The sequence below is a fragment of the Leptidea sinapis genome, chromosome 4, assembly GCF_905404315.1.
Source record: "Leptidea sinapis chromosome 4, ilLepSina1.1, whole genome shotgun sequence".
Taxonomy (NCBI): Eukaryota; Metazoa; Arthropoda; class Insecta; order Lepidoptera; family Pieridae; genus Leptidea; species Leptidea sinapis.
Window position 1 is genome coordinate 4,520,249 of NC_066268.1, and position 7,273 is coordinate 4,527,521.

At 29.4% G+C, this 7,273-nt stretch overlaps 1 pseudogene; it reads left to right on the forward strand.

The window, feature by feature from the left end:
* The first annotated feature begins 607 nt into the window (after positions 1-607).
* Positions 608-6,457, forward strand: LOC126980046 (uncharacterized; annotated as a pseudogene).
* The last annotated feature ends 816 nt before the right edge of the window (positions 6,458-7,273 follow it).

A 7,273-nucleotide genomic window follows, 5' to 3' on the forward strand; every position in this document is an offset into this window, starting at 1 on the left:
GTAAGTGCATTTTAATCTTATTTAATAAACTCTTTATTTCTTCGTAACTCTGCTGTTGTCATTTCAAGATCCCTCTGACCACCCGAACATTACATTTTTGGTGTCAGAAGTGGGATTCTCTGTCAAAAAGGCTATTGAAATATTATAGACCTTGACAACGTTCCTGATAAGTTTTTGGACGGGTAAGATCTCCAGTTCTTAACGATTAATTCGTACTGGGATACTCTGGAGGGAGTCTGACAGCAAGTAATCAAGCTCACCAAGGTGCTGGGCGACCGTGGTCATTCACTGGCGATCTCACATTCGCTAGTACCCAGATAGAAGACGGTAGATCATCGGTAGTGTTCGCATTACGAAGCCGACGTGTGACGATTCAAGGAATAAGGAAGGCAGCCACAATCGCCGAGTCAATTCTCCGGTGGCGTTCGACGAGTTAAGCAGCGAGGCAGTTGACAAGAGGAACTCCGGAGTAATTCAATTACGTCCAAGTGAGTCGTATAATTGTTGTTTTACTGTGTATAATTTTTTTTTCTTCTCGCTCACGTGTATGTAACAGACAATTTTTTAGATAAAGAAACATTATAGAATAATTTATATCTCAGAAAAAATGTCAAAATCAGAGGATAGTATGGTTTCTGGTGGGTTTATTGATATTAATCTTGCAGAAAGAATGATAAATAAATACGATGGTGATAAATCTAATTAACATGTGTTCATCGATAATTGCGATAATGCGTATGTACTTTTAAACCCCATTTATAAATTAGCATTTGTGTCAGTAGTATTATCAAAAATAGAAGGAAATATAAGGTCAACTTTATTAAATCGGTATTTCGCGTCATGGGAATCTTTAAAGGAACATCTGTTAGAAAATTACTCAGAAAAAAGAACTTTTGCGCAATGGCAATTAGAGTCAAATTCTTGTAAACAAAATCACAATGAACCTGTATTAAAATATTCAAGTAGAGTTGAAAATTGTTATATAAAATTAATTAAATCTTTAAATCCTAAGTTAACTATGGAAGCTCGAGAGGCAAACGTAGAGTTATTAAAGAGCCAATCTTTAAATATTTTTATCAGTGGCTTATTACCACAATTACACATTTTATTAAAATCTCAAAAACCTTCTACATTTGAAGATGCAGTTTCTATAGCTCTATCAGAAGAACAAGAAATAAAGTCTAGAAAAGAAATGAATTCTAGACAGAATAACTACAATGTAGGCGTTAAAAGATGTTCAAATTATAATAAACTTAACCATCTGGCTCATCAGTATCGATATCCGCCATTAATATGACAAATGCAGTCTAGTGAACCAAGTAATAATAATAATATACCTACTTGTTTCTACTGTCATAAAAAAGGACATGTTGCTAAAGAATGCTGAAATAATCCGCATGCCAATTCAATTAATCATAACCCTCAGAAAAGTCGTTTTAATCAGACAAGTAATATTAAAAATTATTATCAAAATAATAGGCCAACGAATAATAAAAACTACGAAAATAAAAATTTAAACTCCAACGGTCAACCCGAGGACTATCAGTGTGATTCAGGCTGAATAAGATTTATTGACACGCAAATTTCATCATATGTATATCTAGAGTCAGATTACATTTTAGAAAATAAAAATAGATTTTTAATTGATACCGGGGCAGAGGTTACATTAATAAAAATAACCTCACTTATAGGAGAAACATTAGTTTACAAAGATAAGAAAATTAAATTAAAAGGGATCGATAAGGACGCTATTCCGACTAAAACAATCGGTTGTACCTATTTAACATTCGATGTAGGAGACAAAAGAGTTTATCATACACTTTACGTGGTACCTGATAACTTTCCTATTCAAGGTAATGGTGTAATAGGTAGCGACTTCTTGTCAAAAACGGATTCCATAATAAATTATAAAGAGAGAAAAATCAGAATATGTGGTAAAGAGTTCAAAATCGAGCATGATGAGATAAAAATAACAAGTGAGAATAAAAGAGAAGATAATTTTAATGAAAATAATATGAGTGATGAAGAAAGCGAAATAGAAATATGTTACGAAGATTTAGAAAATAATATGTTTAAAAGTAATAATTGTGAAGTTTATCCACAAGAAATTGATAAAAGTAAAAGAACTGAAATAAATGGAAATGAAAGTAGCTGTGATGTTCATCCACAGGCATTGAAAAATAATAAAAGTAATAAAAGAAGTTGTGAAGTTTATCCACAACAATTGAATACAAGTATAAATGTACAAAAGGATGTATTAGTTATAGAACCAAGATGTGAAAAAGTAATTTCTATCTGTGTAGAGAATCCTAATTTGAAGGAAGGGATTATTTCAGAACCAATTAAGTTATCAGACGGTGTTTATTTATGTCCGCGTATTGTTAGAGTTCATGAAAACAAAGCATTAACGGTGTGTCTGATACAACAGATAGGGAAGTAAAAATAAATAAAATGATTGTTAAATTAGAGCCGTTAGCTAATGAGCTACGGGAAACAAATAAGCTAATTTGTATAAATAAAATTGAGAATGAAATGGAGTGCAATGGAAATCATTTAGATAAATTAAAAAAATATTAAGAACGAATCACTTAAACAGAGAAGAAAACGAATCTTTAGAAGAATTATGTATGCAATATAATCATATATTTCATTTAGAAGGTGATAAATTAACATCAACAAATACGGTTATGCATGAAATACCTACAAATAATAATATTCCTATTAATACAAAATCGTATAGGTATCCTGTAGCACTAAAAGATGAAGTAAATGAACAGATAGGAAAACTGTTAAGAGATGGAATAATTCAGCCATCTAATAGTCCGTGGAATTCACCAGTATGGGTTGTCCCTAAGAAAATGGGTGCATCGGGAAAAAAGAAATGGCGACTTGTGATTGATTTTAGAAAATTAAATGAAATAAGTATAGGCGATGTCTATCCACTACCTCAGATAAGTGATATATTGGATCAATTAGGTCACAGTAAATATTTTATGACTTTAGACTTAGCGTCCAGATTTCATCAAATAAAATTGAGTCCAAAAGATCAAGCCAAAACAGCTTTTAGCGTACCATTAGTACACTATGAATATACAAGGATGCCGATTAGATTGAGAAACGCACCTGCTACCTTTCAAAGGTTAATGAATAATGTTCTAGTTGGCTTGCAAGGAATAAAATGTTTTGTATATTTAGATGACATTGTAATTTATGGAAATATCTTAAAAGATCATAATATTAAATTGAAGGAAGTCTTTGATAGATTATCACAACATAAATTAAAACTACAACCAGATAAATGCGAGTTTTTGAAAACTGAAGTTATGTATTTAGGTCATTTAATCACTCAGGATGGGGTAAAACCAGATCCAAAGAAGATACAGTCAGTAAAGAATTATCCAGTTCCAAAAACACCAAAAGGATATTAAAGCATTTTTAGGTCTAGCTGGTTATTATCGAAGATTTATTGAAAATTTTAGTAAATTAAGTCAACCTTTGACTAAACTTTTAAAGATGAACCTTTTATTTGGACAAGTTTACAACAAAACTCTTTTGAGACCTTAAAGGCAAAGTTATGTGAAGAACCGATTTTACAGTACCCTAATTTTCTGAAACTTTTAATTTAACGACCGATGCAAGTAATTACGCAATAGGGAGTGTTTTATCACAAGGTTCAGGGTCGGATGATCTTCCTATAGCTTATGCGAGTAGAATTTTAAATAAAAGCTAAACTAATTATTCAACAACTGAAAAAGAATTATTAGCCATAGTATGGTCCGTGAAACATTTTAGACCATATTTATATGGGCGTAAATTTAGAATTTTAACAGATCATGAACCTTTAACTTGGTCAATGAGTGTAAAAGATCCTGGATCTAGGTTAGTTAGAAGGAGACTTTTATTAGAGGAATACGAATACGAAATAGTTTATAAACAATGAAAGTTAAATCAAAATGCTGATGCATTAAGTAGAATTAAACCAGTAAATATAGTAAGTGAAAACTCTGTTAAAATCCATAGTATTACAAGAAATGTTGAAAGTTATTCGTCATTTTTGAAGGAAATGGAAAGGAAACCAATTTTATTTAACAAACTTGAAGAGCATAATGATAAGCTTCCAGATAATGTTAATAAAGTATTTTTTACTTCAACCGATTTAGATATCGAGAATGATAAGAAATTGTTTGTATATTGTAAACTAAATAAAATGTAAAAAACTATATCAATATGGAGTTTTCAGTGTAGAAGATAATGGAAAGAAAATATATTTTACATTCCCAAGAATAAACTACTGGGACAGTGTAAGTTATGAAGATATATTTGAATGCTTAAAAAATTTGAAACATGCGATGTTACAAGAAAATATTAAGGAAATAAATTTAACAAGTTTTTGTGGCTTTCATCTTAAATGACAACAGCAGAGTTACGACGAAATAAAGAGTTTATTAAATAAGATTAAATGCACTTACTCACTACTCTTACACTAACTCTCAATAACTTATTGAATTAACTTCAGTTACTGAGCGTATCGAGTGCTACTCGAGGAACCATGAGCTATGGAGGACTGAGAGGATCTGACGATACGGCCGGGTGGAGGACCTTATATCTCAAAATAATCTAAACATCATTTAGCTGGAATGTTAATCTAAATAAACCATAACTTATAACTTAATATAAACATCATCTATACTAATCTATGCTAATATATAAAGCAGCAGTGTTTGTTTGTTTGTTTGTTTGAACGCGCTAATCTCTGGTACTACTGGTCCGATTTGAATGATTCTTTCAGTGTTGGGTAGTCCATTTATCGAGGAAGGCTATAGGCTATGTTTTTTTTTCAAAATTAGGGATCCGTAATAAAATTGCTATTTTGTAACACAAGGTGTAAAATCGAAAACCTATTTTTGCGTGCGCTGCAAAAACTATTGACAATAGAACAAAATGATGTACAGGCTATCATATAGGCAATATTTTATTACTGATAAAACTATCCCGTGAATTATACTTTATATGGCAAAACAACGTTTGCCGGGTCAGCTAGTTTAGCTATAAGAGTAATCTAAATAAACCATAACTTATAATTTAATATAAACATCATTTAGCTGTGAGAGTAATCTAAATAAATAATAACATGGACTTCGCTTTGGTGACCAATTTACTAGGAATGTTAATCTAAACAATAATTGCCCATAGTCATCATCAAATGGCTCTATATTTCAATATCAAAAGTTAATAATATGCAAATATTACAATCCTCCCCCTTTAAGAAAATATCAAAAGTTAATAATATGCAAATATTACAATCCTCCCCCTTTAAGAAAATAAACGGTTTATTTTAAACGTTGAATATAATAATCATGAAGAATCTTAATTCGAATTATTTATAACATAGATTCAATATTACATAATATCATCATTACAATTATAACAATATTCCGTTCTTAAAATTAATCAAGTAACTCTCGTAAATATTTAATTTATTTTTAACTGTGCAATTCTTGTACTACGTCTCAAAGGAGTCTCTGAAGAATTCGATGTAGAAAGAATTTCTTCTAATTCAACATCTCTGTTTTCAGTATTTACTTTTAATGTTATACAATTTGTAATTCTTGCACAACAAGATCTAGTGTCTTCTAATGCTAATAATCTATCATTTCTTTTACAAAAGAATTTTCTCTTCCATATATATTTAGCTAAACGATATAGTACATAAAACAAAATAATTCTTAAAATAGACAAAATTTATTAACAAAATAAGTATTATTAACTATTTTATCAAATATTGTTTCACTTTCCATTTTAACAATTGCTTCATTAATTTTGTCAATGTTATGACTCGCTAAATTGAAACTTTCTAAATCTAATTTTTCATGATATTTTAAGGGTATAAAATTAATGTTAGTTACATTTTTATTTTTTAGCTTCTTACAACAATCGTCGGAAATAATAGCAATAGGTGGTAAAATGGAATTAAATCTACTTTCAATATTATAAGTTTCAATTTGCAAGATAGCATTCATTAGTCGTATATAATTTACAACTTTCTGAAATATTTATAATTCCTGTGTCTATAAATTCTATATCAATAGGTTCTTTATTTTTACAATTCAATGTTCCTATAAACTTACGTGGTGTGACAAATAACCAATTATTATTATGACGTAATTTATACCATTGCTCTGTTGGTATATATCCTACTCGAGTATTACATTCTAGAGGTAATTTTGTGTAACCGTACATAAGTTCAGTTTCACACGTTCTGCTAGTATGAACAGAATATAATGGTGCTTCTAGTTTACATATATATCTATCATTATTCTGAAGTTTCTTACATAAATTGATATTTTCCAAGCTAGTATAATGTATCTTATTATTTGATATTAAAAAATATTTAAAAATAGGTAAAACGAATATAAATGTTTCATCTCTACTTTTTATTGGAACTGGTACAACCTGATATAAATCGTATCCAATTTGAGATATTATAAGTTTCAGTATGCAAGATAACATTAGTCGTATATAATTTACAACTTTCTGAAATATTTATAATTCCTGTGTTCATAAATTCTATATCAATAGGTTCTTTATTATTACAATTAAATGTTCCTATAACCTTACGTGGTGTGACAAATAACCAATTATTATTATGATGTAATTTATACCATTGCTCTGTTGGTATATATCCTACTCGAGTATTACATTCTAGAGGTAATTTTGTATAACCGTACATAAGTTCAATTTCACACGTTCTACTAGTATGAACAGAATATAATGGTGCTTCTTGTTTACATATATATCTATCATTGTTCTGAAGTTTCTTACATAAATTGATATTTTCCATGCTACTATAATGTATCTTATTATTTGATATTAAAAAGTATTTAAAATTAGGTAAAACGAATATAAATGTTTCATCTCTACTTTTTATTGGAACTGGTACAAATGTATGTATGTATGATACAAATCATATCCAATTTGAGTTATTAAAGGTGTTTTAATTACAAACACAAGTTTATCATTTGTTACATACGTCACAAGATTCGTTAACGACAATAATTCTGGTATATCTTTTTCATTAATTTCTAAAGGATATTTTGTTTGTGGTGGTAAATATGATAAAGTTTTTCTTAACTCTGTTCTTTATTGTTCCGGGGTTATAATAACCGGATGAATAGCATTATTTTTTTTATACAAAATTGCATTAATAATGGTAGATATTTCATTGTTTACTTCAGTGGTAATCAAGGTTAATAAAGACATGTGTTCGTCAATA